This window comes from Nicotiana tabacum, chromosome 1, assembly GCF_000715075.1.
Source record: "Nicotiana tabacum cultivar K326 chromosome 1, ASM71507v2, whole genome shotgun sequence".
Classification (NCBI taxonomy): domain Eukaryota; kingdom Viridiplantae; phylum Streptophyta; class Magnoliopsida; order Solanales; family Solanaceae; genus Nicotiana; species Nicotiana tabacum.
In genome coordinates, this window is record NC_134080.1 from 130,483,291 (window position 1) to 130,507,439 (window position 24,149).

Here is a 24,149-nt window from a genome sequence, read left to right on the forward strand (position 1 = left end):
CCTAGTTTGAGGGTCCTGCTTGCTCGAAAAATGGGTTTTGAAAGATCAACGTCAAAGGTCAAAAGTCAATCCGAGAAAGCAAAGGAACAAAAAAAGAATGTCTGAAAAAACCGAATGGAGGAAAGTCCCTCTTTTTTACATTGCCAAAAACGTATCCACAAAAGACATCTTTACAAAATCCATCCCCCGGGGCTGCGTACAAAGAGAAAAGGAGGGGATACAAAAACGACTTGAGGACTACTCCTTATCACTACTATCTTTGCCCTTATCAGGGGCAATTAAAAGTGCCAGTTCTCTCTCCAATTTGCGAGCTTCCTCGAGATCAGCTGACAGGTCAACACCTCTGTCTCCGATTTCCTCCAAAGTCACTCTCCTCGCCTCCGCTTTAGCATGATTAATTGCTCGAGCTAGCTTCTGCTCAGCTGCTATCGATACGTCACTAGCTATTTTATCTGCCATGGTTGCGTCCTCCAGATAAGTGGTAGCGTTTCCTTCAACCGCGGACTTTGCCGTGGCGAAGGCAGTAATATCCTTCCGAACATCCTTGAGAATATCCTGGTATGTCGCCAACTCCCCAGTCGCTACTTCATTCCACTTCCTCAGCCCGGAGAACTCCGTGTTCAGTTGGCTTATCAGCGAACCATTCTGTTCGACCTACAAAAGAAAGATGAGCCAAATTATGTCGGAATACGGGAGCAAAGGTCGGATACAAGCAGTCAAAGTACCTACGCAACAAGGTCAGCATTTTCCTGGAGCGCTTTCTCTACATCAGCTCGGAGCACTCCTAATTCCTTCTCTCCTCGGGCAGAATGAGCCTCCAAATACCGCACCATCGAGGTAAGCTTCTTAGACTCTTTGTCATGGTAAGAAAGGTCCTCGCAGAGTAGAAAGAGGGCGTAATCATATATATCCTTGCACTACGACATAGTGGAAGAGTTAGGAAAACGAAGAATGACGCCTAAGAATTAAAGAAATATACAAAAAATAGATAGCACCTACTGCAAGGATCCCTCCACCGCCTTGACGGCACCTGGAACGTCAAGACCGATGTTATCACTAAGACCATCGAAGATACTGGCGAGTGAGCTTCCCCCCCCCCCTCCCCAATCCCCGCTTTGACGGCGTTCTCATCTTGAGCATCACCTAGCTCATCTTGAGTATCACCTAGCTCCCCTGACAAGACCTGAAAGCATGAGATGAAATCACCCATATTGCCGATTTCTCTAAAAGGAAACCCCTACTCCTGAAAAGCTCCGGGGCCGACCCTTAAGTATCGATGGCAGCAGTCCCCCTAACGAAAACTACATCGAACCCGGTCTTGCGATCTGAGGCCATATTAACACCTTCTTCAAGGGTCTCCGGTTTACTGGACCGACCGACGTCAACCATTTTAGACTTAGCAGCCTCTGATCAAGGCACCTGCGAGGCACTCGCTATTGACCTCACCCTCCGCGCTAGCTAGCATTCATCGTCATCCTCTTTCTTGGTATCGGGATTTGCCCTGAAGTTGAAGCAGAGGTCCCAGTAGCAGCTCGATGCTCGAGTGACCTGGGTTTCTTTGTCGTAGGAAAGGCGATAGTTGCCTTGCCTTTTCTCTTCTTGCCCTTGCCGGACTCTGAAGCCTCCGCTTCCCCACTAGGTGGTGGCCTCATCTGCATATTCTTGCCAAGACCTACACAAGCGCAGTAACCACAAGATGATTATCATTAAGGGCGCAGGTAGAAACCCGAATATGAGGCAAAGGCGGTAAGGAAACTCTACCATGATTCTTGTCCATCCATCGCTCTTTGGCCAAGTCGGTCCAAGATCGAACAAGATATGGGAACGCCTTGTCCAACTGCTCGATCCAACCCGATATATCCGGAACCACCTCGAGGTACCAAGCAGCGGCTGCAGGAAGTGCAGATAGGTCGTTATTTCAAAACAAAAGTATAGGTAGTTAAGGGAAAATTGCTTAAGTTGCGTGTTCCATCTCTCCGAAAAAGGCATCGTCTGGGCCGGGATGATATCTGAGGTCTTCACCCGACAAATATGCTCATCCACCCTCAATCCTTCCCCACGTCGATGCTCGAGAAAAATGATTTTTTGGATCGATGATGGAGCCTGATCAAACCTCGATAAAATCGAGGGCTATACATCCTGATAAAATAATTGAGGGTAAAAGTCTCACCCCCAACCTATTCGGTAAAATGGAGGAGCATCAATACTATCATCTAGAAAGAAGGATAGATCTGATCAAGCGTCACTTGGTACTTGTCATAGAAGTCAAGGATAACCGGGTCTATCTTTGGGGGAGAGGATTCGGAAGAATTATCAGGACCTAAGGTGAACGGGTAGGTATACATATAAAGGAAACTGGCCTTATAGTCTGTTATATTCTCATTGGGACCGGGAATATCCACCCCACGACCTTGCTCCATCGGCAGTATATCCTCACCGTTTGTATGTTGGTCATGACGTTGATATATCAGGACACGTGCTCACATCGACCCGGTGTGGATAAAGTGGTTTCGATATTAAAATCTTTTGACATATCGAGATTGGGCGGTGTACCCTGTTCTAAGATAGGAATCGCTCTGGCTTTCTCCTTAGACGATCGAGACGATGATGCAACCTCATTCTACCGAGGAAGCGTTCTAGAAGTCTTAGCTATATCAATGGTAAAAATTTCTCTAAAACAAGATGAAAGAGTATAAAAGACAATGGATTCTGACTCGTGAATTTGAAGATGGGGTGAAAATAAGGAGTGTCAAACGATTGATGTATTTATAGGAACTGCCTAGGCAGCAGAAAGGGCGAGCCAATAAGCAGTTCATGGTTTCCTCGATAATCGCAGTTGACTGTGACTCTTGCACGATTTTTGGAACATGGCATTTAATGCTCTTATCGGTTGACGTCACGGCAATGATGACCTCGGAACGACGGCTCAAAATCGTTTCCTATTACTTCATTCTAGGAAATGCGGAGACTATTTGTATACGGTGAAATCGGAGGGTCCGATTTCTCGCCATTAAGGTGTTTTCAGGGAGTCATATCGAGATCTCGGGGTTGTGGGGTTGCGGTCGAGTTTTCTCTCTCAAGGTTCATTTATGCTCGATCCAACGATGATCTCCAGGGTGGGGAATTCCCGAGGCGAGCAGATAGCACCAGTAGAGTCTAATATCATGTCTAGCTGTCCCATCTCCCTATCTTTACAATTAATGCTTTATGTACTATGTTTTATTTCCCTTCCTATATAAAGGGGATCATCACCACTTTGTAAATGGTTGTTGTAGCTCCAACTACTCTATATAAGAACAATAACAACTCTCTCTCTCTTTTCTCTCTAACTTACTCGCTCGAGACTACCTGTTTCATTTGTTGCTTTCATACTTGTTCTTCATTTATTGTTTAATATTAGCGATAAAGAACCTCTTTTAATTTTATCCTAACTGTTAGTCCCTTCCCGATTACCCCTGATAGCTCGAGCCTGATCCCATGCATCGACCTCGAGGACCTTCACCCGCTTGCCCGAGGCCTGGACAGCTAACACCTTGGTTTGAACACAACTCTTTTCTAGATCGCGTTTTATCTTTTATCTTCACATATCTAGTATCGACTATCTAACAACTAGCATAAAAATAGATCACGTATTTTTAGAGCCCCATTAACAAATTTAATTGTTATTACCATTTTCACGGTAAATATAAATATTGGAAAGGACCATAATTCTATAAATGTTATGTAATTTCCCTATATATATATATATATGTATGAGCACATGATTTTTGCCCTAATCTAATTATTCCCAAAAATTCAAACAAAACAATTTCTTTATTTTTACAATTTTTGTGAATTTGGGTGTCACTTTCTGATAGTTCTTTTTATTTTTATTTGTGCATGTTAATTCATATGAAAATACAAAATATGCATTTAGGATATAAGTTCATATTTTAGGATTAAGTAGGGGTTAATTTGTTTTGGAACAAAATATAAAAATCACAAAAATAGTCCACTTAGCATTTTAATCCTTTTAATTGTGAATTTGCCGTGAAATAGGTTTTAAATAAATTTTAGAATTTAATTAATTTAGCTTTGACATCTATTAGGATTTTTATTTTTAATTGTGCATCCTCATAAAATTAGGGGAAAATAAAACAAAAATACAAAATGAAAAATGAGTAAAAGAAATAAAAAGAACAAAAAAAAAGGGGGGGGGGAATAAATAAAGAGGGCTGCTCACAATTGGTCCATTTCAATTAAATTCACCTAGCCCAAAGAAAAAATCAGACCAAGCACACCCCAGAAACCGGCCCAAACCCGTCCCTCTACCCGGTCCGCCCCTCTTGCCCTCAAAACGACATCGTTTCGTTCCCAGTTGATCCAGACCATCAAGGTTATTAGATCTAATGGCCAGGACTTCCCCCTCGTTATTATATAACTGTCCGAAAATAACCCACCCCTCTCAAACCCCCCCCCCCCCCCCCCCCGTCCATCTCTAACCTAAACCTAAAAACCAGCCGCCCCATATCCTTTCATCGGAGCTCGCCGGCGATGAACGACACCTACTCCAAATTACCCCAAAATAACACCACGAGACCTCCTCTTCTCCCTCATCATGAATCCACCACCCGTTTCCTTCAAATCCAGCCCTAGCTCGTCGAATCCTCGATCAAATATTCTCCGGCCAAAACCCAAAGTAACCCAATCACCACCAAATTAACACCATGTGACCGCCTGGGCCTCCTCTACCCAACCCCCATAGCCCTGTCTTTCGAATCTACCTGGAACAGCTCGAATATCAAATGGAAGGTTTTCGACCAAAACCTTAATGCAAAATATCCATGATTTCGGACCCTAACAACCCTAACCAGGCATTTTCTTATGAAAACACGTGGTTAAGGATGTTACGGGTCAGAAATTTCGGGGGATTTGAAGAAACAACCACTGGCCGGAGCTCTTTGTTGTCAGTGAGTTCTTATTGGTATTTTCTTTAATTTTCAATTTCTTTTTCCTTTTCTGATTTTCTGCATGTGTGAATTCCATGGTCAATGTCTAGTTTAATTTGCGTTTTAAATTTTTGTCAATATTGTTCTAATCTTGTGTCCTGATTTTTTGTGATTAAGTCTAGTTGTTTGTTTGATTTTAATATGTTCCAATTCCTGATCTTAGTTTGATTTTAGTTAAGCCGTTGATAATTTGTTAATTAGTTTTACTATGTTTTGCTTAAATTAATTTCTGGTATTCCTTTAGTTTAGGTTTATTACTAATTAGTTCAGTTTCAGTTTAATTAATCATCATGATTTGTTGAATTTGGTTATAGTTGATAGTTTAATTTGGTCATTAATTCTGAGTTCAATTGCTAGACTCAATAAGAGTTTAAATCGGGATAGATGCAGAGTTTTGGAAAATGTTTGGTTATAAATATACTTTCAGTTTAAGTTCAGGGGTAGTATAGGTATTCTAGAGGTAGAAGAACACCCTAGGGCCTTCTAGAAGGGGGCCTTGGTGTAAGTTTCAGTTTTTAGAAGTAGTAACTTGAGTAACAAGTTAGGAAATGAGGGTGTTAACTTGTGTAATAAGTTAGAAAATAAGGGACTAAAAGGCAATTGAAAATCTGAAGCTTCCCCTTAGTTTTACCTATAAAAGGCAGTCTTTATTGCTTTGTTGGAGGTTGGAACCCCAAAACAATTTCCCCCAAAAAGTTCTCTCTAGTTTTCCAGATCTGAATTTGAAATTCAATATTCAAAAATCAAAAATACTAGAAAACCTTCAAAATCCAAAAACACTACTGTTCCACTGTTAAACCTTAGGTTAGCTTCAAGTTTTAGTTATGGATTCACATTCTTAAGTTTGATCTTTGATTGTTGAAGTTCAGAAGATCATTTAGAGTGATTTTGGGGCTAATTAAGTTGGTTTTTGTTTGAGTTTTGCTTTGTTGAAGTTTCAGAAATATTTTGAGTTTAATTCCGAGGTCGTTTGGGTTTATTCGAGTCTGTTTCGGGTTTATCTATTATTCCTGTTCGATTTCGAACACTTCTGGATCATTGAATTCATTGCTGGACTGTTCTTTTGATCATCTGCTCCTTGATTGTTCAACACTGTGGGTCGTTGTACATTGCCGCTGTATTACTGCCATAGCTGACCTCTTCTCCTTTCTTATTTGCAATTTCCAGGTATTATCCTTGGCCTCATCTGAATTGTGAAGGATCCATGTAATTTTCTGATTTGGAGGCTGAATGATGAAGAGCTTGAGTTAATTGCTGAATAATCTTGGTTTTTGTTTAGTATTAAGATGAAGCAGTCACGTTTATACAAAACATGTGTATCATTTGGATAGGTTCTGGACTGTATTGAATGATAGACTATTAAACATAAATCTGCTTGGTTGAACTACTAATTACATGTTTGTGTATCTAAGAAATGTTGTTATTTTCCAGATTCCCATATGAGTTAAATGCTGATCTAGTTTTGGTAGTCGCAGAAAACAGGTCCAAAATGGTTTCATGTTTCCACTGCTAAATCCAGGTCCCAAAATCATGAGATCACCTGGAAGTTGAGTGTTGGTTTAGTCTTGTTAATTTGAATTAGTGTCATACGGCTGAACTGCTACTACAATTGTTCTTAATGGGATTTTACCTTTAGTCACACTTAGAAACTCAATAATGAATAAATGAATATGACAATTTGTCACCTGTCTTTGAATTGTTGACTTGCACGAAAATTAGCTGGTTTGTTTTGGGAGTGATTAGGCTGCTCAGATCCGTGTGAATGTCGCATTGTTTCCTTCCAAGCTCGACCCTAAGATTGTTGGTCTGCGTTTGCAAAGGTGATTTGGGCCCTCTAATGCATTGGGAATATAGCATCCCTGTAGGCCCATATATTGGAGCAACCTTTCTCATAGATGGGGCTTTAGATTATTAATTAATTAAGAGATTATTTTAGAGACAATAAAAATAGAGAATCATAGTTGCTTTTAGGTTTGCCTTTTAAATAGTAAATGAGACGAGCCCCGCCAAATATAATGCACAATCGCGGGGCCCTCAATAAATGGTTGAACTAAAATACTTAGAATTCGGAAGGCTATTTAGTGAATTTCACGGTCTTCCCCAAAAGAAATATGCGTTAGACTCTTTAGGCGATTTTAATAAAATTACATTCCTAAACTCGGGTGTGTATTTATGCGACCCAAATCCAAATCTCAATGGAGTCAACCGTGTTAACAACCACGGGTGCATTGATTGCGGCGTGGTTCGAGACGCATTTTCACGATGTTGCAATTCCTTTAAAACAATAATAAAAGTGGTTTGTGAATAAAAGGCACATAAGCACACATGTATTAAATCAAATACAACAGTTGAGCGACCGTGCTAGAACCACGGAACCCGGGAATGCCTAATACCTTCTCCCGGGTTAACAGAATTTCTTATCCGGATTTCTGATTCACGGAGTGTAATACAGAGTCAAATTTTCCTCGGTTCGGGATTCAAAACCGGTGACTTGGGACACCATTAATTTTCCAAGTGGCGACTCTGAATACTAATAATAAATCCCGTTTCGATTGTCCTTTAATTGGAAAAACTCCTTTATGCCCTTACGGGGTGTAGTGAAAAAGGAGGTGTGACAGCTCTGACGACTTTGCTGGGGATCGAACCCAGAATCTCTGGTTTCGCAGACAAGAATTTGAGCTCAGATAAATTTTTGTATTTTGTTATATCTGATTTTCCTACATGTTTTGTGCTGCATATGCTAAATGCTACCGCTTTGATATCATTTGAACTGTATATAAACTGTGCTGACACCCTTCTCTCTTCTCCTCCGGGGATGTGCTTACTCTTTGAGACTCCCTATTCTGTTAGTGTCATACCCTGAAATAAAAAAGAGGCTCGGATAAGTTGAAAAGCCGGACGATCTTGTGGGTCCCCGGTACGCTGCCCCCTCCTCGACTCGAGTTGTCCGCTCGAGTGCACTGTTTAGAACACATACCCAGGATTTGAACCTAGAATAACTTGACTTCATGTCGGATCCCTGGTAGGAGCGCTTAATTGCATCTGCCGCATTTGACTTAGGGGACTCAACATGGGGGTTGGGTCCGTCTAGGGCTAGCAACCTGAAATGAAAAGACCATCCTGATGCATCCTATTTGTTCTGTACATATATTTGTTTCAAGCCAGCATGTTGACCGGCTTTTGAATCTCGGAAATGTTGGAAAATTGAGAAAAGGAAGAAAAGAGGAAAGAGAGAAATAACAGTTAGGGGGTTAATTGATTATTTTAGAAAAACCAATACTGGCGAAATCTGCCGAAATTTTGAGAAAATGAAAAGAAAAATGCTTTATTAGTCTGTTTTACTAAAAGCAAAATAAAAATAGAAAAAGAGTTTTTATTTTTGGAAAACTGTTTGTTGAAAAGGAAAAGGAAAAAGAGTCTATATTTTAGTTTGGGAAAAATAGGTTGTTTCTTGTTTGTCGAAAATGAAAAAAGAAAAATAGTCGTTATTTTGTCTAATTTTCAAAATACAGAAAGGGAAAAATAGTTTGTTTTGCCATGGAAAATGAAAAAAGGGTCTTGTTTTCAAAATATAGTTAGTTTCTTTGCCCGAACTACGCCGGTTTTATTCTCACAGGGTGTGAGATACGTAGGCAACCCTCATCAGGTCCAACCTCCCCTTTGCAAAAATAACCAAAAATATTTAAATTTTGGCATGAATAAGTCGGGTGATGCCGTTTTCGTCAACAACAGTCGAACGTTCCCGAAATGGACACCGGAAGGCTGACTTTGCAAGACGGCCATTTTTGGTCAATTTGGATTTTTGATTGGTTGACCCTCACGGCCTTAAAATCTTCGTTCTTGGAAGTGCTGAAAGGCCATGTTTGAAAACCGAGTCTGTCACTTTAACTTTGGAAAAGGAAATATTTAATTTTGTTTTGAGTCAAATAAAAGTTTTGTTTTTGCGTAAATCACCTTAATAAATGTGCATGATGAGCACGATGCAAAACGAACCTTTCTCAATAATGACTAAAATCCCTTTCGAGTTGCGGCTATGGTGGAATGATTTAGGCAAAGAAGGATAAGACGAAGTCAAGAAATATCTGAAAGGTCTTACAGGTTTGTTGAAAATCAAGCCTCGGGGTGATATTATAAGAGCGTTGGTCACTTGATGGGACCCGGCGAACAATGTCTTCCACTTCTTAAATTTTGAGCTCACCCCAACTTTGGAGGAAATAGCCGGGTACATTGGAAATGTTGAGGTTCCGTTAAGAGGAAAATATATGCTTGCTCCAAGAGCCATCACGGTGCATCGGTTTTTAGATTCATTAAAAATACCCAGGACAGTCCATAATCCAGATTTGGCAAAAGGCTTCTGCACTCTGCGCTTCATATACAACAGGTACGGCCACGTGGGAGGGTTTAACAAGACGGACATCAAGCTATGCAGTAAAAATAACCGTCAAAAATGGGATGAGCACAGACGGGTGGCTTTCATGATAACCTTTTTGGGCCTCCTAGTGTTCCCAAGGAAAGACGAGAATATTGATATAAAAGTAGCCGGGGTCGTCAGTACCTTGCTTACTCAAGATGAAAGCACTCTTGCGCCTATGATCGTGTCTGACATTTTCCGAGCTATCACTGCCTGCAAAGCCGGAGGCAGCTTTTTTGAGGGGTGTAACTTGTTGCTACAAATGTGGATGACCAAGCATCTATGACATCGTTCCCAGCTCTTGAGTTATGGTTCGTCTGACAAAACCTGTATAGGAGAATTTTACACAAGGATTGACGGAGTTAGTCTGCCTGAAGGAGTAACAGCGTGGATATCATACTTTCATACTCTCACGGACAGTCAGATATAGTGGACGTTGGGATGGTTGCCTGTTGAAGAAATCATATACATGCCAGCAGCTAGGTCGCATTTTCTTTTGATGGGACTTAAGAGCATCCAGCCTTATGCTCCATATCGGGTTCTGAGACAACTCGGGAGATGCCAAATAGTGCCACGGGAGTATGATCTTAGTCCTCAAGTAATTGATATTAGCCCTGACGGACAGTTTCCCGAAGCAAAAGTTCGCGGGATTTGGAATGAATGTCAATATCTACAAGCAAATACGTGTGTGCAGGATCGGGCCAAAGGAGAAATGTCGCCGGAATACCTCGCATGGTATAGAAGAGAACTTGAGCTTTAGAGGCCAGCTAAAAGACCCCACATCCAGGATTTCACGGAGTCATCACAAGAACAATGGGGTTGGCAAGCAAAAGAACAAGGCTATCAGGCTGAAATCGGCAAGCTGAAACAACAGATTGGAGCTCTGAAATTTGAGAACAGTGTGCAAGATGCTGCTGATCAGGGAGAAAAGAACAGGTTGGCCCAAGATAACGAAGCGCTTAGGGCCCAAATCCAGCAAATGAGGATAGCTTCCAATAACCAACAAAGGAGCCGGTCGGACGAGCGGTTGATAAAGGGGTTGAAAAAGGAAATCAGTGAGTGCCGAGATGAGCTGGAAAAAACCGAAGGCACCATAGCGGGACTCCGGGCACAATGGTTAAAAAGAACATAAGAACGCACCCATTACACGCAACAGTTAAAGAAGGATTATGAAAATACCATTGCCAGTCTGAAAAGAAAAGTGGTCACCCTTTAGGATAAGGCAGCTAAGAAAGCTAAAGCTTTTGAGACCGAAAGTGGACACTGCTATGACTTACTGGCCCGAATGGAAGTAGAAATACAGCAGCTGTAGGATCAGCATCTTCAAGATTCTCATGTGTTGAAGGCTCGCAATAATCAAGTAAGGCGATTGCTTATAGAAAAGGGTCGAACAAGAGACAGGATTGAGACCATTGCCTATGCCATCCTCAGGAGATATCGGGCATGTGAAGTCATGACCCGCACTACCTTCTTTTCGGCAGTAATGATTTATGTCAAGCGAACCATGTATGAGTTGGAGCAAATTGAAAGGGATTTGGCACCTAAGCCCACGGCGAGGCCGAACGATGCCCCGCGGGCACCCACTTTTGAAGCACTAATGTATTCATAGATCGAGTCTGTATTTTCCATTATAGAGTTTGTTGTTTGTCAGTCTGTTTTCTTTTTGCGTCCAAGTATGCTAGTATGTTCGGAGTTTGTATTTTGAGTTTAATTGGAGTTTGTTATTTTCCATTTAAAAATGTTTAGTTTGTAATAGAATGTTGTGGTAATGAAAGTCTGAAAATTCCCAAAAATTTGTTCATTTATTTTGGCACTTATTTTCATGAACTACGCCTGGTCTGATTCGTGCGGGGTCACGATACGTAGGCAATCTCCATAGGATTCGACCGTAACCAAGTAAAGAAAAGAAAACAAAGAAAGGGAAAAAAGAAAGGGAAAAACGAAGAGACAAAAAAATGAATGAAAATAAGAGAAGAAAGAAAAGAAAACAGAAGCGGAAAAACAAGAAAGGAATAGAATAAAGGAGGAAGGAAAGAAAAAAAAAAAGAGGAGAAAAGAAAGAGAGAAAAGAAAAGAGAAAACAAAAGAAAAGACAAAGCTTACAGTTGGAACTAAGGAAATGCCGGGATGACGCATGCGGTCGAAAAAATGCATAATAGAAATGGTTAACTGTATACGAGTATTTTTGACCCATCGAAAGAAGTAGAAGAAATGGACGTTCATGCAATGAGGGAGGAAATGTATAAGTTGAAACAACAGATAGCTGAAATGTACCAAGCCTGGGCGAAGGGGCATCTACTGCCAGTTTATCCCGCTAACCCCGCTTATATCCCACCATTGGCTCAGCCTCAGGAGCCATCCACTATGAATTCATCTCCAGCATTTCCACTCTACCAACAATGCCAAGGCACCACTTCTCATACATCACAGGCTCCTCCATCTAAACAAGTCTCATACCCTCCTCCACCAATCACTCCCATTTTTGTAGCACCTCCGCCTGCTATCCTACACTGATCCCCCAGTGAACCTCTATTCTAGACGCACGACAACCAGTATTATCCCCCTGAGCCTACCTTCAAAGTTCCAGAACCCTACCCTTATACCCCTCATCTTGATCTCACGGCAGGCACCGAGAAGCCGCCCAAAAACCCTAAGCATGAGGAGATGATCAGAAAGGTCAAAAGCCTGGAGCAATAATTCCGACACATGAGGGGGTTAGGGGGCCAAGTAAGTGTGGCCTATAAAGATTTATGTCTATTCCCAGATGTTCAGTTATCGGCTGGGTTCAAGATTCCTAAGTTTGATTTGTACGACGGGCATGTCGACCTAGTAGCACACTTAAGGGGATTCTGTAGCAAGATGAGAGGAGAAGGAGGGAGAGATGAATTATTGATGGCATATTTCAGCCAAAGTTTGAGCGGATCGGCGTTGGAATGGTACACTAGACAAGACCATAGTAGGTGGTACACCTGGGATGACTTGGCCCAAGCCTTCGCCTGTCAATTTCAATACAATCTTGAAATCATCCCAGATCGATTGTCATTGACAAAGATCGAGAAGAAGCCCGGTGAGAGCTTTCGAGAATATGGGTTCCGTCGGAGAGAGCAAGCGGCGAGGGTTGACCCCCCGATGAAAGAGAGTGAAATGGTTGATTATTTCTTGCAGGCTTTGGAGCCTACCTATTTTGGTCATTTGGTGTCAGCAGTGGGCAAGTCCTTTAATGAAGTCGTGAAAATGGGAGGCATGGTTGAGGAGGGACTCAAATCCAATAAGATCATGAGTTATTCATCAATCAAAGCAACCACCCAAGCCATTCAAAATGGCATTGGGGGTATGCTTGGGAAGAAGAAGAAAGAAGAGGTTGCAACTGTCGAATCCGGAGTATGGTCCAGGTCTAGAAGCCCTTCACCCTATTACAACCAACCCAAACCCCACCACCCAAATTACCCATATACCCCATATGGCCTTCCTCAACACTATTATCCACCACCAGAGCCACACTTTTCCATTCATCATGCCCAAACTTATACCCAGCCTCCGGCTCACGCGCAATGGTGTACGCCGGCTACCCAAAACCCATACCCAACTCCACAAAACACATATCCACACTCGAGGTCTTATAGGCCAGGATCCGGCTTCCGCCCAAACTAGGCTTTCAGAAACGAGAGAATGCAGAAACAGAAAATATTCACTCCGCTGGGAGATTCCTATACTACTCTTTTCCACAAACTGAGGCAGGTAGGCCTGTTGAACCCGGTTGAAGCCAAAATGCCAAATCCCCTTCCTAGAAATCTGGACTATTCAGTGAGCTGTGAGTATTGTTCAAGGACTCTCGGACATGATACTGAGAAATGTTGGAGATTGAAAACTGATGTGCAAGAGCTTATTGACACAAACAGAAATGAGGTTCAGGCCCCGGAGGCGTCCAATATCAACCAGAACTCGTTGCCAGCGCATCATGAGGCCAACATGATTGAACTAATACATAAGGGAGTAGAGTTTAAGAAACCCTCACAGGCAGTCATGGCGATCCAATCTAGTGAAGCCAAAGTGAATGAAAAGTCAGCTAGTGTGAAAGGATCTTCCGTTGTTGCGAAGAAACCAGAGCCGATCAACGTAGTGGTTTGGGGAGTATCAAGCACACCTGCAGCAGTCGTGAAGGGGGCTCATATAGAACCAGTTGTCATAAAGCCAGTAACCCAGTTACTAGTGATTGATAGTAAAGTCGTTCCGTGGAAGTATGAACAGGTAGTTGTGACCTACAAGGGAAGAAAATCAAAGAGGAAGTCTGTGAAACACAAGGTTTAACTCGCTCGGGACGTTGTTTTGCCCTTGAAGAGTTGAGAAAGGCTAGGACTCCCAAGGAAATTCCGGCGCCAGTTAAGAAAGCTATTACGGAGGATGAGGCAGAAGAGTTCTTGAAAAATATGAAAGTGCAAGATTATTCTATTGTTGAGTAGCTAAGAAAAATGCCAGCCCAAACCTCGTTGCTTTCATTGCTTATCCACTCGGATGAACATTGTCGGGATTTGATGAAGATATTGAACGAAGCTCATGTCCCCGATAAAATTTCAGTGAATCATTTGGAGAAAATCGCGAACAAAATCTTTGAGGTAAACAGAGTGACATTTTCTGATGATGAATTGCCCGTGGAGGGTACAGAACATAATAAAGCTCTTTATTTGACCGTGAAATGTAAAGATTCGGTAATCACTCGAGTACTGATTGATAATGGGTCTAGTGCCAATATCTGTCCTTTGTCTACATTGAACAAGTTGAAGGTTGATGATGACACAATTCATAAGAATAGCATCTGCGTTCGGGGGTTTGATGGTGGTGATACAAACACAGTGGGTGACATCATACTTGAATTAACAATTGGTCTGGTCGAGTTCACCATGGAGTTTCAGGTGTTAGACGTGGAAGTGTCTTATAATCTTTTGTTGGGGCGGCCATGGATTCACACCGCCAAAGCGGTGCTTTCTACATTACATCAGATGGTCAAATTCGAGTCGGATAGAAAAGAGATCGTAGTACATGGGGAAGACAACATGAGCATTGTAAGTGATACCATCGTACCCTTTATAGAGACTGATGATTATAAAGGGCCGTGGGTTTACCAGGTTTTTGATATAGTCTCGGTAGAAAAGGTTCCTGAAGGGAAAAGCATCCCGGTAACCAGAATAACAGCTGCAACTGTCATGGTAGCCTCTGAAATGTTGAAAAACGGGTTTGTACCAGGCAAAGGGTTGGGTGCTGATTTGCAAGGTATTGTTCAGCCAGTTTATTTGCCCAAGAATCTGGATACCTTTGGGCTGGGTTTCAAGCCTACGACGGCGGATATAAGACGAGCCCGCAAGATGAAGAAAAGAGGCTGGGTTCTTCCCAAACCAATTCCACGTCTGTCCAGGTCCTTCGTCAGGCCAAGTATCAGGAAGCAATTATTGGCAAAGGTGTCGGGTCCACTGATTGGTATGGATGGGAACTTGGAGAAAGGGCTTGAGAAGGTATTTGCTGAGGTGAACATGGTTGAGGTCGGGGAAGGGTCGAGCAAAGAAGATATACAGTATATCGGGCCACGTGCAAAGGTCAACAACTGGGAAGCCACTCCTCTTCCATCTCGGAGGGAGTCGCGGTAGTGGGTTTTGTTTTCCTTTTGTTCACCTGGATTATTCCAGGGTTTGTAATTCAGTTGCAATGTTCCGTCCGTTTGGATGAGTTAAAACCCTGTTATATTTACATTCAATGAAATGCAATTCCTTTTCTTTCTTAATTCCTAATTTTGTCTCTATTTCTTTTTCTTTTTCTTTCTATACAGTTCTTTTTATGCTGATATCGATGACATGACATGCATGAGGAATCTTCGGCCCAGTTTTAAAAGCCATTCTAATTCAGAAATAATAGTGCAAGAAATCAAGTGTCATGATGAGGTGGAATATGATGATGACAAGGCCTATGAGGAAGTTAGTAAAGAATTAAGTCACTTTGAAGAAAAACCCAAACCTAACCTAAATGACACAGAAGCAGTTAATCTAGGGGACCCAGACAATGTTCGTGAAACTAAAATAAGTGTTCATTTGGAGCCACAAATCAAAGAGGGGATAATCAAAGCATTGTTCAAGTATAAGGATGTTTTTGCATGGTCGTATGATGACATGCCGGGTCTAAGTACCGATTTAGTGGTTCACAAATTGCCCACTGACCCGACATTCCCTCCTGTCAAGCAGAAGCTGAGAAAGTTCAAAATGGACATAAGCGTAAAGATCAAAGAAGAGATCACCAAGCAGTTCGATGCGAAGGTCATTCGGGTTACACGGTATCCCACCTGGTTAGCTAATGTTGTGCCTATGCCGAAGAAAGATGGCAAGACCAGGGTGTGTGTCAATTACCGGGATCTTAACAAGGCAAGTACAAAAGACAATTTTCCGCTTCCGAACATCCACATATTGATTGATAAGTGTGCCAAACATGAGATTGGTTCTTTTGTAGATTGTTACGCAGGTTATCATCAGATTTTAATGGACAAGGAAGATGCAGAAAAGACGGTATTCATCACGCCATGGGGAACATACTGTTATAGGGTCATGCCATTTGGTTTGAAAAATGCTGGGGCAACTTATATGAGAGCAATGACAACAATATTCCATAATATAATACACAAGGAAATCGAGGTGTATGTGGACGATGTGATTGTAAAGTCTAGACAGCAATCTAACCATGTCAGGGATCTGAGAAAGTTCTTCCAAAGGCTTCGCAGGTACAATCTCAAGCTTAATCCTGCAAAGTGCGCATTCGGGGTGCCGTCTGGAAAATTGTTGTCACGACCCAAACCGATGGGCCGCGATGGGCACCCAATACCTTACTTGACTGAGTACCAACGTAATCTACCTTTCTTATTACATCATTATATACATGTGACATATGGGCCTAATAGTCTAACATAATCATTTATAAACTCAAACATAGGCCGACAGGGCTATATAATCTTCCACGTACACGACATATGTCTACAAGCCTCTAAGAGTACATAAGTGTCACAAAGGTCGGAATAGAGTCCCGCCATACCAAACAATAGACGTCTAAATCATACTAACCAAATACGCAGCTCCAAAGTAAATGGAGCGCACCAATATCTTCCGCTGAGGTGATAGCCTACTTGGAAGGCTCTCGACCTGTCTATCAGGACATGCGGGCATGAAACGCAGTGTCCCCAGGTAAAAGGGACATCAGTAAGAATAATGTACCGAGTATGTAAGACACATAAATAAATACATAGGAGACATGGAAGACATATGGAGTACATGACTCAACCCGTACGTCTGAATAACGTTGTAAATCATGAATTACTTTCAGTGTCATGCATATGCATATGAATGTCATGTCGTGCATAGGTATATGTTTCATACCATCATCAGCCTCTGAGGGCATCCCATCATATCATATCGACTGCTGTGGGAAAAATTATCATCGTATACCAGCTGATCAGGTGGTGGTGCGTATATAACGCCTTAACCTTTCTCATATCCCATATACATATATATACATACATATATACGCGTATATAATGCCGTTTGAATACATACATATATATGCGTATATAATGCCATTTGAATACATACCCATATATGCGTATATAAACGCCGTTTGAATCATATTTCAGCCACTGTGGGCAACATCATCATTATATACCAGCTGATCAGGTGGTGGTGCGTATATAACGCCATAACCTTTTCCCATATCCCATATACATATATTTACATATATACGCATATATAACGCCATCTAGTCATGGGTCAATGCACGTGGATGCAATGCATGAAAAGTACGTCAATAAAACCATTCAGAATGTCATAAGACCATTTTGCCCCTTGAGCAATATCACAAAGTAACATCCTTTCAACTTTCGTATTTTTCTGAGACCCATGAACAGATGATAAAATATTATGACACCTGGAAATTAAAGAACATAGATATTTCTATTACTTCTATTAGTAGAGTCACTTTTGGAATTTGTGCATTTGCACGTTTCTTTCATATAGTAGGGATCATGCCAAAAGAAAGAAGGGATAGCCTTAACATACCTTTGTTGCCAAATTCCTACTTGTATCCATGAACAATCTCCTTATAAATGGAGGAAAGACAATGTTGTAATTACTTCTGAGCCAATTTTCGAACTTCCTCGTGTATCTATTTGTCGAGATGTAAAACCAAATTGCAATTTTCACATCTCCATATACATCATCATCTTGTATAAGCTTCTTATCAAAAACTACAATCTCACGGCTAGCCACTGTCATTCATGTAGTATCCTTTATTTACATTTCACTAAATCCTTTTTCCACCAGTTTAGAAGAGATGGCTAGGTGTAATAATAAACAATCATTTTCCTTGTTTATCCATAGTAGCCTTGGTTCTTAATGTTGAACCCAATTTTAATCAAATCCATGCAAACGTTAAATATTGCCACCTTATCCATTTGGGTTGTGAGTCACTTAGTTGACATATTATGTTGCTGACACGTTTTATTGGGTGAGGGGTTTAATCTTATCCACTTATTAGTTAATCGGGTAATGTCCCATTACCCGGTAATTAACCAATTACACGAAAATTTGAGAATTGTCTCGAATTACTTAAAATTCTATTTATTTTTAATATACTTTACACATCGTACTACCGTGGTCATATAGTACATTGCATGGTACTAGTCCATAATTATCGGGTATTATCGCTCGACCCGTATTTTATCCCAAATTGGCCATTTTTAACGAAGCTCATTTTTTTTAATTCGTGTACACTTTATCCTTCATGACACTTATATATCGCTTGTTACAATTAGCATAAATACGTTAAAGTCACCATGATCTCATCCCCGAGTCTTACATTGGCTAATTAAAAACGAAATGTTAATGTACAATATTTCAGAGTGCAACATCATCGTAATACTGCGGGGCGTAACATTATTCCCCCTTTGGAACATTCGTCCTCGAATGTTGACTGATGCACTTATCATTTTCATAAATTATATTTTTTGAATACTTTAGAACTTCCCTTTCCATCTAGGCGCCTGTTCTGTGAAGAATTCCAAAGTCCAGGGTATTCCCCCATTAGGCCTCCTTCTCACACCACAACTTGTAGTCGGAATCCTTCCAATCTCGTTACTGTTGCTACCTTTCATTATGCAGCCTGTACAACTTTGACCTTGTAAGTGTGCCCAATCTCTATGCTTCGTATGTAGAGCTTGATAATATGTCCATTTGGGCATCTATGAGTATACTGAAGTTCTTCGCTCGGTACTTTTTGAATTCACGAATTTGCTATATCTCATCTCATAGATCTGGTTACCCATTCATATGACTTTACTGCACTTACATGGGTTATACTATACCATAATTTTTTTGCTTCAATCTGCCTTTACTGAGGTACGCTTACCAAGCCCCCAATTACTTTTGTTGCCTATCCTTTAGGTATAAATCTCAATCCTTCAATGCTCTTTCATTACCGTTCGTCTTAAGAACGACGACCTAATGTCATCTCATACTTTGTGACTTTTGTCCATCCATTGTTGATTTGCCTCAATATCAATCTACAATATACCACTGATAACTTGAAACTTCTTTACGGCATACCTTGCCACTAGGGTTTATGTTCCATCGAGGAATATTCGAAGTGATTTTCCTGATCCACATAGGGGTGATATTATACTTCAATGACCGTATTTTATAGAATCCCAATATGATTCACTTATGTGGATATTTTAATCTCGTACAATCCTTGAAATCCTCTTCAAATCACTGCTCACCTGAAGGCCTAATTGTTATCCTTTATCCATCACAATTACAGCCTCATTGTACTATAAGGGCAGCATTCCATCTTTTCTAAATGGTACTTGTCTTGGATTCCTTTGACTCTATCTAAGTTATACTGAACATTCAATAACTTAGAGAAACCATTATCTCTCTTGTTTCCTTGGACTTAACCCTAAGGACTTATACATTCTCGTCACCTTTTCACTTGCCTTTCCTCATCCTTACTCATGTTTCCTTAAACCTTTGTCGCTCTACCATACTTTAGCTTGCGATCTATACATATCTATCTATAATACTCGCAACTTTCCTTCAACTTGCTTGCAACCTAATTTTCCTTATGTTATTCTGGAATGTCAAGCGATACATCACATCGTCTCCAACTCTTCTCTATTCTCTTAACTAGATCTCTTAGTACTCAGAAACCATAGGTTGGAAGACATGCCGCTGACGATGCCGCTATCACTTCCGGTTATTGGATCCCCGTGCTTATAGCGTTCTATCTGAAGTGTGGACTATTCACGTTCTTCTGCCTTTATGTATCTTGTACGTTGTTCACCTTTACCTTACTTACCCTAAAATCTCGTATCGTATCTTCTATCTATTTCATAACCTCCCTTACACCTAGGCGTAATTCACGTCCATAACTTGAAGCTCTATAATAATACTCGCACCTCTGGTACATACACAATCCGGTGGGAGCTTCGTACTGACTCTTTATGAAGCTGCTACTTCTTCTAACTGGCTTCCTTGTGGAGCCATTATAGATTATGGTCATTGTGTTGTTTCTCTTAAACGTCTGATATTAAGAGCGATTCTATCATGTTCTCAAGCTTAACTTCTATAATTTTTCTAGGTCCAATAATCAGACTCCTGATTTGCTTAGGTGATGTAGTTCTTCAGTTTCCTCTTCCTTCTAATCGGCCTTTACGTAGGCTTAAGCTATCTTCCGATTTGTGGCTCATGGTATCAGTTATTACCTTAGCCTTTCATGGGTATTATGGAATATACATGATACAATCTCCTAACAATTCTATCCTTTGTCTATGCCCTGGGCTCAATTCTTTCTTTTAACTTATACCAGAGTCTTCTATGGCTTTATGATTGTCAACAAATATGTTGTCTGGATAATGTTCCAAAATCTTGAGTGTATCTATAACGTACTAACTCTAGATCATTAATCAAATAATTCTTTCATTCCATCTTAGCTTTCTTTCAACGTAAGCTATTACTTTTCCTGGTCTTTGTGCCCCTTGTTGCGTCCATACTTAGCTTATCTTATTGTCCACACATGCCAGAGTTTTCATATAACTCATATGATCTTGAATATTACTTTTATCTTTACTTCCCGTTCATTAGCCACGGTAGGTGCCACTTTCCGTTGGAGTGGTTCCAGTGTTGTTGTGAGACTATTGTTACACGACCATTTCCTCTTTATGTCGTTGTGCTTAGGTTGAAGCCTTCTTCCTTATTTCCTCAACTTGTCTTTCGTTGTAGTATTTAGTGAAGACCCTCTTACTCTTGTAAAGATGCGAACTTATTATACTGTATTCCCGATAGAATTTTTGATGTTCGTGCTCGCCTGTAATTATCCTTAGTTACTTACCTCCCTACTCATCTGCTCGTACGGCTGCTTCTGAACTGATGTTTTGACTGTCTTCCTAGTGGAACTATCTTCCCGTAACACTCATAATAACCTTAAATACCCCAACTCCTATTTGAATATTTCTCAAGTATTACAATGTCATAACTCTGGGGCTAAATTCACTATATTAGTATTTACTATCTTTATCTTGCACGACTTGCTGTCTTGTTCTGTATCCTCTTGACTAGCCATACCTAGGCTCTTTTTGAATCAACTCCTAACTACTCGTTGGCCCATCATCATGTCAATATTCCGCGAAATCTTTCTTGGGTTTTTTCCTTGATTTTAACTTATGTCTCGCACCGGCTCCTTAATTATCATTAACATCTCGGACAGGAACCCTTACTTCTTCTCCCTGACGTCATGTTTGCATAATGTTTTGGAATCGCAGTATATCTGTAGTATTTGGATAAGTGCAATCTCATCCCTTTCTCATTTTTATCGCATTTTTCCTTTTATCATTCCATATCCCCCCCCCCCTTTTGGGGAGTACTAACAATTGCATCTACAACGACCTGCCTATAAAGGTTTCACCTTTTCATCTTTGGCATCCTTTCACATCATCGATGACTCTTACTCACCTTTCGGTAATCCTTCCATACCAAGGATAGCAAAATCCGTTACTCACGAGGGTGAAATTTAGTATAACTGGCACATACAGTCCCTTAAGATGAACTTTGCTCACATTGCTTGTTGTAGGGAAGCGTCTTCCTAAATGATCATTCTCTGAATTTCTCATGAATCTTCTTCTGTTATCCGTCCTATTATTGCCGGAATACGATATGAAATTCATATGATACCGACTCTTATCAACTCACTCAGTCCCTATTTCATCTTTAGTTTATCTTGTTTAACAGTCCATACTAATCTCTGTTACTCTACGGATTAACTCAGTCCCTATTTCATGTTTTGCTTTATACTTTCCTCTGATCCATCCAATGGCTCTTCAAGTTGCTTAACGTTCTTGCTTTACTAGGTACGCGAGCTGTACTAAGGTAATATTTATCCCTTCAAGGCTTATAGTGCATGTCTTTGTAGTACTCATATCTGGGTGCACTATTTTAGAGTCCACTATCTAGGCATCTCATAAAGAGATATATCAACACATTTGCAATATCATTCGAAAATGTCAACTGACGCAATCAATTCACCCATCATATCTTCTTATACTGCTTTTTTAACCCCCATAGAGCATATCTGGAAGGGGTACGACCAATTGTATATACTTATGTTACTATTGAATATAACTCAAAAAGCTTATGTTGCTCTGCCTGAATTATAAACACCGTTCACCTTCATTAACTATGTGCCTCGTACTTTTCTTCATCTTACTTCCTTTACTTTTTGACACTTGTATTTACCTTCTAAATCTCTCATTGTCATTCACCATTAACGTGGATATGTATTCTTGCCTCAAGATCCTTACCAAGAGGCTTACACCTTTTAGTACGCACGTGATCTGCTGAAGACCTCATATTTACTTATCAGAAACATGATGCAAAGTCGAGTTTCTCTGACTCAACTCTCCCATAGCTATATATCTTACCACCTATCATTCTGGATATAGGCATCATCGTATTATGAATAAGGTAGAGTTTAGAAAATTGAGTTCTTACAACTGAGCTCTACCACACGATCTAGAGTAAGAAGAAAGAGTGACAATCGTAAATGCCTTGTATCCTCCTGCTTATAAGTGTGGTGCACGACACACCCATAAACAAGACTCTACTAGACACGGCTAGTAAACTCCCTAGGACAGAACTGCTCTGATACCACTTTTATCACGACCCAAACCGATGGGCCGCGACGGGCACCCAGTACCTTACTTGACTGAGTACCAACATAATGTACCTTTCTTATTACATCATTATATACATGTGACATATGGGCCTAATATGCTAACATAATCATTTAAAAACTCAAACATAGGCCGACAGGGCCGTACAATCTTCCACGTACACGACATATGTCTACAAGCCTCTAAGAGTACATAAGTGTAACAAAGGTTGGAACAGAGTCCCGCCATACCAAACAATAGACGTCTAAATCATACTAACCAAATACGCAGCTCCGAAGTAAATGGAGCGCACCAACATCTTCCGCTGAGCTGATAGCCTACTTAGAAGGCTCTCGACCTGTCTATCAGGACCTGCGGGCATGAAACGCTGTGTCCCCAGGCAAAAGGGACGTCAGTAAGAATAATGTACCGAGTATGTAAGGCACATAAATAAATATATAGGAGACATGGAAGACATATAGAGTACATGACTCAACCCGTACGTCTCAATAACTTTGTAAATCATAAATTACTTTCAGCGTCATGCATATGCGTATGAATGTCATGTCGTACATAGGTATATGTTTCATAACATCATCAGCCTCTGAGGGCATCCCATCATATCATATCGACCACTGTGGGCAAAATCATCATTGTATACCAGCTGATCAGGTGGTGGTGCGTATATAACACCTTAACCTTTCCCATATCCCATATACATATATATATACATACATATATACGCGTATATAATGCTGTTTGAATACATACATATATATGCGTATATAACACCATTTGAATACATACCCATATTTGCGTATATAACGCCGTTTGAATCATATTTCAGCCATTGTAGGCAACATCATCATCATATACCAGCTGATCAGGTGGTGGTGCGTATATAACGCCATAACTTTTTCCCATATCCCATATACATATATTTACATATATACGCGTATATAACGCCATCTAGTCATGGGTCAATGCACGTGGATGCAATGCATAAAATGTACGTCAATAAAACTATTCAGAATGTCATAAGACCATTTTGCCCCTTGAGCAATATCACAAAGTAACATCCTTTCAACTTTCTTATTTTTCTGAGACCCATGAACAGATGATAAAATATTATAACACCTGGAAATTAAAGAACATAGATATTTCTATTACTTCTATAAGTAGAGTCACTTTTGGAATTTGTGCATTTGCACGTTTCGTTCATATTGTAGGGATCATGCCAAAAGAAAGAAGGGATAGCCTTAACATACTTTTGTTGCCAAATTCCTACTTGTATACATGAACAATCTCCTTATAAATGGAGGAAAGACAATGTTGTAATTACTTTTGAGCCAATTTTCGAACTTCCTCGTGTATCTGTTTGTCGAGATGTAAAACCAAATTGCAATTTCCACATCTCCATATACACCATCATCTTGTATAAGCTTCTTATCAAAAACTACAATCTCACGGCTAACCACTGTCATTCATGTAGTATCCTTTATTTACATTTCACTAAATCCTTTTT